The sequence below is a fragment of the Mesoplodon bidens genome (assembly GCF_964165515.1).
Source record: "Mesoplodon bidens genome assembly, chromosome: 11".
NCBI classification, from domain to species: domain Eukaryota; kingdom Metazoa; phylum Chordata; class Mammalia; order Artiodactyla; family Ziphiidae; genus Mesoplodon; species Mesoplodon bidens.
In genome coordinates, this window is record NC_138167.1 from 20,453,893 (window position 1) to 20,466,449 (window position 12,557).

Here is a 12,557-nt window from a genome sequence, read left to right on the forward strand (position 1 = left end):
AGAGAACTCTTCACCTAAGTGCATCTCCTCAGACAAGATCTACTGCATTTGTGAACAGTATCATTTCAGATGCAAATGAGAATAGATTGGAGTCTAATGTGACTCACAGAGCCAGATATTCTGAGCCTCCAAATAATTTTATGTTGATTAAGCAACACTGGAGACCTTTATGCCATTAGGGGACTAATTTACCGTGCTTGTCAGCATAAACAACAATTAACATTTTTTCCCCTTTCTTTTTTTAAAGAGCGTGACATTTATTTCTCCTGGCAGTTAACCAGGTTCTGAGTGGGTGAATTTTTGCTTCCTCGGGTAAATTATGCAAAGGCATTCAATAAGTCAATGGTTCTAATTTGAAATATTTGTAGTGCTGGATAAAAGCCAGCCACCTCCTTTTCATGGAACTGTAATACTTTTAGGGAAGCAATGGTAACAGCCATCATTTGCTTTTAAATATATATCTTTTTAATATTTGGTTATAAAGATTGCAGGGAGACCTGATCTACTGATTATGGAGAAGGCTCTTGGGGCCTTCCAATGGGAGAAATCATAGCAGAAGTGTCTAGCTCCATTGCATGAGGGAAAATCTAATGGCAATAGCCAGAAAGCAACCATGATCCCTTCTCCGGGGGAATAAGAGGAAATTGTTGCTGAGAGAGACTAAAGTACCAATGGACTCACTCTTCAAGCAAAACTACAGGTCGTGGGCAGCGGGGCATGCTTTGATTTTCCTGCCTATCCCTAGTTTTTTCCTTCAGTGGGATCTTCCTAGATGCCACGTATCCTGGGTGTGGTATCCACGGTCAGGGTGACTGATCCAGGTAGTGGGAAGTAAGAAAGGGCAGAAATGTTCCATTTCGCAGACTGACTAGACAGGATCTGATTCCAGTGGGCAGCAGCTCAGAGTGTGACCTGGGAATCCATCCACAGTGAAAGGATGAAAGAGCAAATAGAACGCTTTTGAGATGGACTTCTGGGCCAGACGGACCTAAGCTCCAAGGTTGGCTTTACAACTCACCAACCTAGCTGAGTGACTAGGGAAGTTGTCTTGCGTTTCCATGACCCTCTTTCCTCATCTAGAAAGCAGAGATAACAATAGTATCATCTTGTAGCAGTAGCGTATGTTCCTGGCATATAATTAAGTATTCAGTCTAGAGTAGGGATAGAACAGTAGCCCAGTGGACTGACAGTGATGTTGGGGAAGCTGATTGGCAGGGAAGAGGAGAAGTAGAAGGAAATGGGGTGGCCCTTTACTGGAGTCAGCCACACTGTCACAGCAGTCAGGGAATGGGCATCTGTCCACACCCACACTGGGCAGCCTGTTAGCCATCTTCCTAAAAATGCAACGTGTGTGCTTGCAGTACCAGAGCCACACGTACCACCGAACCAACTTCAAGAGTCCTACAGCAAAGTTTAATCATGGTTAACGAATAAAATAAGTAAGCTTTCTTGTTTGAAAATGATTTCCCTAATCATCTGGTCTGTCTCCCTTTCACTAGGCAGAGTTCAATTTAAACATCCCAAAATATATAACGACTTTAATTTCAAGTATTTGTAGAGAAATAATTTTAATAAATTAAAATTAATAATGTTCTATGAATAATCTCTATTAATAAACTATTTCAGCAGCTCACAATCTTTACCTCAAAAAGATTAAAAAAATCTGATTGGCTATATAGTGACCATTCCCAGTGTGTGATGACATTCTGTCTCTAATGATCAGTTCTTAGTCATTCTGAAGGGTTTACTTCCAGATCAGTACATTGAATCCTTAATGGAAAAAAGTATCTAATATTATGAGAAGTTAAAGAGTTCCACATAAAATCTCATATTTAGAGCATTCAGATTTGAAACTGTGGATGTGGATTTAAGTTCCAACTTCCCACTACAGTTCAGATTTACTCTCATAAAAGACAGTCTCCAGTACTCCCCTCCATCACATCTCTTGCTTTCATGTCCTCAGCCCGGCTGCACATTAGACTCACCCAGAGAGCATGTTAAAAATTTCTGAGGCTGGGGCCCCACCCCCAGAAATTCTGGGGTGTGACTCGCCAGTGGTTTGCTCCTTAAAATTCTCAGGTGATTCTAGCACCGTTGAGAGCCACTGCTCTCTGTGGAATTAGATATGCAAAGGCAGGAAGTACTCTTTTCTCTTTCTTTTGTCCTTAAGTTTCACAACTTAGTCATCTTTTTAAAAGATTATGATATGAACATTATCTCTTTAATTAAGAGTACTTAGATGATTGCATAATGAGTCCGTCTTTTCGTTTGAGTGATTTAGAGAGGAGTGATAAAGTATCTCCTACAGTTACTATGAAACAGTCTCATAAATTGTATTTTTAAATTATTGAAACTATGTTCACCAGCTAACGAACTTTTTTTTGCTATAAACTAAGCAGATAAGAATTTCAATAAAAGTAATTAAAGAGCCTTTTCACCTTCCATAGAGATATGTCTTCTCTATTTCTAACAAGGTTACCACCAGTCTCCCAGGCATCTATGCCTTGAACCTTGCGTCTCTACTGTGGTGCCTTGTAGAGGGCAAAAGAGGAGCTCTGTTTATTTTCAGTTTATAAGTAAATGTCCCATTTGGTGGTGGAGGTTTGGGTAACTGATGCCTCTTTCTGCTTCACAATGACCTTCACCTGTGATCCTATTTGTGCAGCTCTGTCCCTGCTGTCTCTGGGGCTGTCTGGGTTCCTGCCTCTCCATGCTGTTCCCTGGCCCTTCATTTAATAAATATTCCTGAAGCACTTAATATGTGCCAGGCACTATTTAAATCCGTGGGCCTGTGGCAGTGAGCAAGGCAGGCCAGAAGAGCCAGTTCTCTTGTGGAGATTACATTCCAGAAGGAGAGACAGAGAATAGAGAACAAATAAATAAATAAGAAAATGTACTCTGTGCAGTACAGAGAATATTGCAATCTCATGTTCCAAGGAACACACTTTGGGAAATTCTGGTCTACTGTGTGCATCTAAGAAAAGTTTCCCCCTCCCTGGTTATCACAAACTCTAAAATGACTGAGTTATTTTCTCCCAAGAAAACTTTGATTTCCCTTTACCGACAAACTCCTATAGAATTAGGTCTAGCTTAACAGTTTCCAGAATTTCATCTGTTGAAAGCTCACTCTGAGTATTTCATCTTGAAGGTCAGTAGAGGAATGTTGAGAAGCATAGAGCCATAACATTTCAAATGAACTTACTCTTGCTTCAGAACTCCTAATATATTGATTTTTTCCCCCTTGTTTCTTTGTCCTTTTCTGTTGGCTTTGACTAAATTTTCTTCATATTTTAGTTCTTACAGTGATCAAAGATGAGATTATCCAGCTCCTTCCATTAACCTGGTTATTCTTTCTCTTAACTCAGCTCCTGAATTTAGTTTTCCCCCGGGGCTGTTTACTCTACTCTTCTCAAGTTTTGTTGACAGACCTGGTAACTCCCCAGTATCAGGACTAAGCAAAAACATATGCCACTTTCAACTCTGTTGGCACAGTAATTATTCAACAAACATTTATTGACCATCTGCTGTGTTCTAAGATCCATATGATACACAAGGGTTACAAAGATGAACAAGATATGGCCCCTCTTCTAAAGTTAAGAGTTCTGTGGAAGAGTCAGGTACTTAAGTCAACACAGGATAAGGTCTGTGGTCAGTGGGCTAAACAGAAACTATTAAAGTGGAAAATCATAACACATAAAACACTGAAGTGTACATTTTTAACTTAGACCTTTAAATATACATTCTCTCATCCAACTTTAACACAGAGGATCAAGTCCTTTTGTTCGATTGCTGATTGGAATTTGGCATTGTCTTTCTTGTGGAGCCATAACACATCATCTATCATTTCTATTTTCAGTTCATTTAAAATAGAGTAAAAAGGTAACAACACTGTAGAAGTATTGGAGTCCTAAAACCATGTAGACTTTTGTGATTCTTTTCCCAGTCTTTTACAGTTGTGTTGCTCAAAATCTATCCTGACAGCACTTGTTTTAACATCTTATTTTTATAGTCTTTCGAAAGCATTCAAATAAGTTTATAAGAAATAATAACTCTTTCACTCCACACTTAAAATCTCATCAGTTTAGTATTTAATTAAATTACATGTTTTAAAATATCAAGTATAATGGACATAATCAGGTTTGAATACACACACAACTGAGTCTTGTTAAGCACACACCCCACTTGGAGAGAGGCAAAGGCATGAGTACAAGAAAGGGAGACCCCCAGCTGGGAGCATCCAGTGCGCCTTCAGTATCAAATAGTATATTTTCCAGACAGCAGGGAATTCTCTGGTTAATCTGGTAAATTGCTTAAGAGGTCTACTCATATTATATGACTGCAATACAATATAAATGGTTTAATAAAAGCTATGCAAAATGTTATGTTTTATCTTAAAAGGATCCTTCGCTGTTACCCAGCATAAATGTTAATTTGGAACTTTTTCTTTTTAGGGGTGTCTTTGATCATTTTAATTTACCTTTGGAATAAGCAATAGAATTGCACACTTCAAAATTTCTAAAGCAAAAAAAAAAAAAAAAATGTTAAAAGTATCTCTGCTATCCCTGTTCCCCAGCCTCCAGCCCTCTTTCCCAGAGGCAGCCAGTGTTACCAGTTCCCCCTGTGTCCCTATAGAGGTTTTTAAAATAAGTATTAAAATGCATCCAACACATAATCATATACATTTTCTTTTCCTTTTTATAAAAATACAAAATGTTAGCATACTGGCTCTGAGACTTCAAGGATGAGTTTTGACATTTTCCTTCACTCTCTGGGAGTCAGAATTTTCATCAAGCAAGTCAAGAACTTGTCAGATGCTCTGTATTTGGCTGACTAAGGCTTCCAGCAGATGGCCAGATTATATCCCCATTACTACTATATCTTGATTCTCTGACAGTTTTGTAAACTATATCAAGAACACATCATCTGTTTCCTCTGTAAAGTCAGTTCAACATCACTTCTGCCTCTTTCATCCACTTGTAAGGTATATATTTTGTGGATATCCTTAAAGGTGTATTTTCTTGACATATCATACTGTTATGCATTCCCTATCAGATTTTTAGTAATTATTTATTTGGTGCATGAGATAAACTGTTTCATAAAAATATTTCCAACAAGTCTTAGTACTTCCCATATGTGTATACATTTTGCAACGTGCATTCGTTTTATTTACAATCCATGTGCTTTACATGTGTTTTGGTATTTGAATTTCTAAGTAATATTTTCAGTCTTTTTAAATTATTTTCTCATGTGAATCACTGAGAAGCTCCCTCAGTCTTGTTTTTCTTTCCATATCCTATCTTTTCTCCTCCAAAGAAATCAGCATCATGGCTTTATCTGGGAATTTATTTTGCTTTCTCTACATTTTCAATGTAGAACCTTCTTGAACAGGTCAGCTAACCTCTGGGAAAACATGTTTGTTCTTCCCCATTTTGCAATATGCATCTCACTCTAGCCAAGAGCCTATCTTTCCAGGATATTAAGTCATGATACAGGTATCTAAGCCCATTTCATCAATACTAACTGCATTGCCAGTAGTTCCCTTCCCAGAGATTCCTTTATCTTTCACATGTCCTACTCCAATGAAAAAGAAACAATGGAAACAGGACCTACACTTCACGAGTTTCCTGCCTAAAAATTTAGTTCCTAAAGATGTTTCCCTCTTCTTTTGCTAGTGTCTCTTTTCTGTTCAAGAATGAACAACTTGCCAACTTGCCAGATTTGTTAATTAATTCATTAATTTACCCAACAAGTATTTGTTTAGTAGCCAGGGGCTGAGTTGTTAAAATTTAACTTACTAAAGTTTATAGTAATTTATTACTGTATGGCCATAGTATCTATAATTTTAATTGGTAAGTATTATATAAAAGTATGTTACAAAATATGTGGGAGTATACAGATGGCCCAATAGGCACATGAAAAGATGCTCAACATCACTAATTATTAGAAAAATGCAAACCAAAACTACAGCAAAGTACCACTTTACACCGGTCAGAATGGCCATCATGAAGAAGTCTACAAATAATAAATGCTGGAGAGGGTGTGGAGAAAACGGAACGCTCCTACACTGTTGGGAGGAATGTAAATTGGTGCAGCCGCTATGGAGAACAGTATGGAGGCTCCTTAAAAAACTAAAAATAGAGTTACCATAAGATCTAGCAATCCCACTCCTGGGCATATATCTGGAGAAAACTATAATTTGAAAAGATACATGCACCCCACTGTTCAAAGCAGCACTATTTACAATAGCCAAGACATGGAAGCAACCTAAATGCCCATCGACAGATGAATGGATAAAGAAGATGTGAGATATATATATATATATATAAATACACACACACACAATGGAATATTACTCAACCTTAAAAAAGAATGAAATAATGCCATTTGCAGCAACATGGATGGACCTAGAGATTATCATAGTAAATGAAGACAGAGAAAGACAAATACCATATATCACTTATATGTGGAATCTAAAAAATGATACAAATGAACTTATTTACAGAACAGAAATAGACTCACAGATATAGAAAACAAACTTATGGTTACCAAAGGGGAAGGGGGGAGGGATAATTGGGAATTTGGGATTAACATATACACATTACTATATGTAAAATAGATATCCAACAAGGACTTAACTGTATAGCACGGGGAACTATATTAAATACCTTGTAATAACCTATAATAGAAAAGAATCTGAAAAATAGTCATATATATATATATGAACTGAATCACTTTGCTGTACACTTGAAACACTGTAAATCAACAATACTTCAAATTTTAAAAAAGATATGGGAGCAGAAAGGAAGAAGATGCTAACTCTGGTGGGTAGCAGACTAGTGGAAGCAAGTTAGAAGGCTTTACAGAAGAGGATATCTGGAACTTTAGAAATTAGTAGGAGTCTGCCAGGCAGGCAAGGGAGAAAAGTACACAGAGCAGACAGAAGATTTTGTGCAAAAGCAAAAAGGTATGAGTACACATGTAAAGCCTAAACTAAGGCAACATCAGTAGTAATGAAGAGGTGAATACAGAGTTGGGAGACAGTTTAGACTTAAAATCTATAGGGTTCTCTGGCCATTAGGATATGGGAAATAAGAGAAAAGGTAGTATTCAAGAATGACTCTCAGTTGGGTTATGGGTAGACTGATGGATGGTGAAGTCTGAGAGTAGGAATTTAGGAGATGGGAACAGCTTTGGGGGTTGGATTGATAATAATGAATGCAATTTTGCACAGGTAGGTTTTGAGGTAGCTGTAGGCTATTCAAGCAGAGGTGCCCTATAAGCTACAAAAAGTATTGCTCTGAGCCCAAGAGAGAAAACTGACTAAAACATAAATATGGGCAATTGTTAAGATCATGGGAGCAAATTTTGTTATGGATTGAGAAATTAATGAGACAAAAATAAGTGGGATGTCAAACACTTTCAAATAAGAGGTAAATTTGGGAACATTTTTTTAAAATCCATTGATCTATCTTAACAGGCTAATAATGGGAATGTATATATATATATATATGTATATATATATATACACATACATATATATATACACGCACACATATATGGATATATATATATGGAGAGAGATATATTAGTAAATAGAAATAGGTAGTAATAATAACAGAAAAATATTCGAGTAATAGAAAAAATATATTGTAATGCAATAAAAGTTGTCCTTCAGGCCAAGAACACCAGTTCCAGAACACTTTGCTATTTATGACCCTAGTTCTGAATCATTCTTTTCAACCTTTTTTTGGCAATATCCCACCAGATTCTCCCTGGAAATTAAAGACTAAAATCAAATTCACTTCATATACCTCCAACTGAATTGACCAAATCTTTGTACCCGTTCACTAACTTAACCCATGGTCTGTAACTTCCAGTTACTGCTATGGTGATGACCTAGCAATTGCCTACTTTAGTTGGATTTGTACACTGAATATTTATGAATGCCAAAGGAATAATTGGGAAAATGTGACAAAGAATTTCTTAGTACCATAACAGACTATTCACTTACCCTATAACTTAGCTGCATAAGTTATAAGTTATTTAGCATTTTGAGTTCCACACTGAATTCAATATAAACTAAGCAAGTTTAATAAGTTCTCAATATGTCACTCTACTAGCTGGAAGTATTACTCTCTTTTCAAATATTTTAACACAAATATAGAGTGGCCTAGTTCATGAAGATGAAAAATCATAAAACAAAAACAAAAAACCAAGAGTTTCTGGAAATTCCAACACAGACACCAAAAACCATATATGGGAGAAGGAACTTTGGCAAAGCAGAATTGCAAAATATTATGTTGAAAGTAAACATGTCTCTGTTTCATGACAGAAGCACGCCCACAGGGGAAACTGGTATGAATGAAGTTTCCTTTTGTTCAGTTCTGACTCTGCAGAATTGCCAGGGGTATGACAGAAAGCTAAGCTTTTAGATTCCTTCCACTTCTCCTCCATTTTCAAGGGCAAACCAGACCTGTTGAATGTTTTGGTCTCACACAATTTCTACCCCCATACTCATTTACAGAATGGAAATTAGAAAAGACATTCTAATACAAGTTACATGAGGGTAGCATTGTTTTTAGTTTAAAATTGTATCTCCAGTACGTAGGTCGGCACCTGGCCCATTGCAGCTGGTCAGATATTTGTTAAATTAAATAAATGCATTCTGTTATCTATACCCAACTCCATTTAACTGTCACAGACTTTGACTATCACAAGAAGTACTTTCCCATATCTCCTTTGCAAATCTACTGAAAGATCTTCAATCAATGTAGCAACAGCTATTAGAGGAGCAATTCTTCCTCTAGTCTAATCTATCAAGAGGCCACTGTGATGATACTCTTCGGAATTTTAAGGAAAAAAATTACATTAAAATGTAGATCTAACAGATGTATGTATGAATTGTAAAAACCTTCATTTGAAACACTAATGACAATAATAGTAAAGGCAGCTATAACTTGCAAGTTCTGCTTCAATATTCTGATTTATTTTAAGTAGCTAATGAACTCTGGGCAAGGAACAGTGCTGACCCAGTTTCTTTTGCCTCATATAACTTCAGTCAATTTTTGGCATCTCTGTTGCATTTCTCTTTATAATCCAGGACAGAGGTCATGTTTAAGTTACATACAAATCTTCCCTCTTTACTTTCTTCATGGTACTTTATCTCCTGCAGCGATCATTTATTTACCATCTGCTACATGTTAGGTCTTGGAAATACAAAGGCAAATAATATTTAGACTCTCCCCTCAAATAGTATATAAACCAATGGAGTAAATCAACAGTTATAATATTTACAAAATGTACTGTGGTTGCCTATAGGAAAGGCAGGTAACCCTGACTTCCCAAAAAGAGGCAGCACATGGCCTGAGTCTTGAATGACAAGTAGAAGTGAACCAAGGAAGTAGCATGTGAAAAGGCATGAAATCAAGGTAAACCATAGCACATTCAGGAAGCTTTGAGTAGTTCTTTAAAGATAACATTGATAGTGTGAGACTAGACATTAAGCCTCTCTGCCATCCTAAGGAGTTCAGCTTTAACCTGAACCCTCTATATAACCACTGAAAAATTTTAGTTGAGAATAACATTTCCATAAGAGAAAAAGTTCTGTGATGACACAATTGAAAGTACTGAAGGCAGAGCAAGAATGCAGGCAGAAAAACAGGTTAGGAGAAGCCATTATAGTACATTAGAAAAGAAATGATATCTGAACTATGGCATCAACAGAAGGGAAGTTTAGTTTAAAGTACCCTAACCAGTTAGGAAGAGATTACCACAATCCTCCAGGGAAGAAATGTCGTTGTCCTGAACCAAGGCTGAGGCAATAGAGATGAAAAAATAAATAAACAAATAAAGATGGATTTAAGAGATTTGATGTCTCTTAATTTCTATACAACATGCCTATTGTTTTGAATTTCTCCTTAGAATCTAAGTATATGTAAGTAAAACCTTTTCACTTTCTTGTTCCGTGAACTGGATAAAATCGTCTAATGTTATTTTCATTTGTGGTTATTTGAGATTAAGAACTAAATATAAGTACATTTTAAAACATACCTTTTATCTACTCTTCCCTGGAAGTACATGCTATAAAAGAATTTAATAACCAATCAGAACCCTAGAGAGTTGGCTTCTTAAATGGATGAAAGCAGTTGATAGAAGAAAGAGCTTGAACAGTGATCCTGTTAAAATGTAAGTTAAATCATCTCACTCTCACTTAAGATCTTTCAGTGTCTTTCTACCTTGCTCTGTTAAAAGTCAGTCTTTATAATGACTGACAAGGCCCTACAAGAGCAGGCTCTCGCCTCTCTGACCTCAGTTCTTCAAGTCCATTCCCTGCCCTCATTTTTTTTTTTTTTTTTTGGCTGTGTTGCCATGGGCGGGCTTTCTCTAGCTGTGGCGAGCAGGGGCTGCTCTTCCTAGCTGTGCGCAGACTTCTCATTGAGGTGGCTTTTCTTGTTGTGGAGCACAGGCTCTAGGCATGCAGGGTTCAGTAGTTGTGGCACGCAGGCTCAGTAGTTGTGACTCGCAGACATAGTTGCTCCACGGCATGTAGGATCTTCCTGGACCAGTGCTTGAACCCGTGTCCCCTGCATTGGCAGGTGGATTCTTAACCACTGAGCCACTAGGGAAGCCCTCCCCACCCCCATTTTGGGGCAGACATGCTGGCCTTCTCGCTGTTCCTAAGTGTCCAGGTACGCTTGCACATTGAGCACTTGCTCCTCTTGTTTCCCAGTTATCCTCCTGGCTTGCTCCCTCACCTCCTTCAGATATTTTCCTTTCCTTATCATTTTATTTAAAAATAAAACATCCCTCCCTCTCACCACTCTCTGTTCGATTTACATTTCCCATAACACTCACCACAATCTAATAGACTTTTATTTCACTTATTGTTTAGTATCTGTCTCCCACTTTCCCACAGCTAGAAAATAAGTTCCTCGTGGGCAGGGATTTTTAATGTTTTTCTGTACCTCCAGTGCCTAAAACAGTACCAGGCACATGGTAAAAGACTGAATGAATAAACTTCTAGTCTAGCGTAACTGTCAGTTGTGGTGTTCCAAAGACCTAACGGATTGACCAGCAAAATCATTACTATGGAAAGAACCCTGCAGTTAGTTATTGTTTTTTCCATCAGGAAGTCACTAGCACAGTCAGATATGTCTGAACTGTTTCCATCAACACAGAAGTTCATATAAGGCACTATAATTAGAACTTGGCTCATAAGAATAATTAAGTTATAAACAGTTTTCACCTGGCATTTAATGCCTATAAAACTGTGTTAAATTCTTCAACATAATATAAAATTTGTGCTTATTCATAATTGTACCTTTCTAGTCTATCTGAGAGCAACAAAACATTCACTGTTCATTACTACCGAGGAAGGTTTTTGTTGAAAGTGATTCCACTGCCTTCAGCTTTGTACTTAGACATTGTAGGATCTTCACTTGGAGGTGACCATATCAGCCAAAGCAATCCTCACAATTAACAAAACTAAACTATTGGGTGATGCATACAGAACTGGAGGGTTTTTTTAATAGTCAAGTTTTGGAAGGTTTTTATTGCTATTTCATTTTATAATTATAAATGATTGCTCACTGTAAAAAAAATACATATGTAGATAGAGTTTAAAAGAATAAGTTTACCTTCACTCTTCTTAATTCCATGGTCCTTCCCAGAAGTTAACAAATATTAGCAGTTTAGTGTGTATTTTTCCATGCTTCTTTTTATGCATTTATACAGATATGCACACCCAGAGTTTTAGTTTTGGAAGATTCAAATATATATTCCTTCCTCCCTCCTCCCTCCACCCTCCCTCCCTCCTTTCTTTCTTTCTTCCTTCCTTCCTCTTTCTTTCTTCCTTCCTTTCTTTCTTTCTTTCTTTCTTTCTTTCTTTCTTTCTTTCTTTCTTTCTTTCTTTCTTTCTGTCTTTCTTTCTTTCTGTCTTTCTTTCTTTTTTCCTTACCTAACACTGTGTTTTGGACATTTGTCTGGGTTTATCTTATTTTCCTGGATTAACTATTAACAGTGCCCTTTTTCACTATCAAAAGTAGCCTAGTTTGGACAATAAATTGTATGGTCCTAATATAAAGTTGTCTGATTAATGAATTCATAGCAGTCTATAAAACCATAATTTTTGTCATCATTACCCTATAAATGAACATTTAGTTTTCACTCCTTTTTGTATTATGAATAAGGTTGCAATGAAACTCATATACATATAACTTACTGCATGTATATGAATACTTCTATAGGACAAATTCTTTATGTCCAAGTGTGAGATTAAAGGGTATATACATTTACATTTTTTATATACTGTCAAATTGTTTTCTAAAAGCTATACTATTTTATACTTATATCAACAGCAACCATGTCCCTATACTGTCACCAAGCAGATCTGGATATTAGACATTTTGGGGACCAGTTCAATGGGCAATATATCATATCTCATTCATTACAGTTGATTACAGTTGAGGTTCAATTTTTTTCAGATTACCTCATATATTTTGCCCATTTTTCAATGGGATTATTTTTCCTTGTATTAATTTGTAGGTATTCTTTTATAT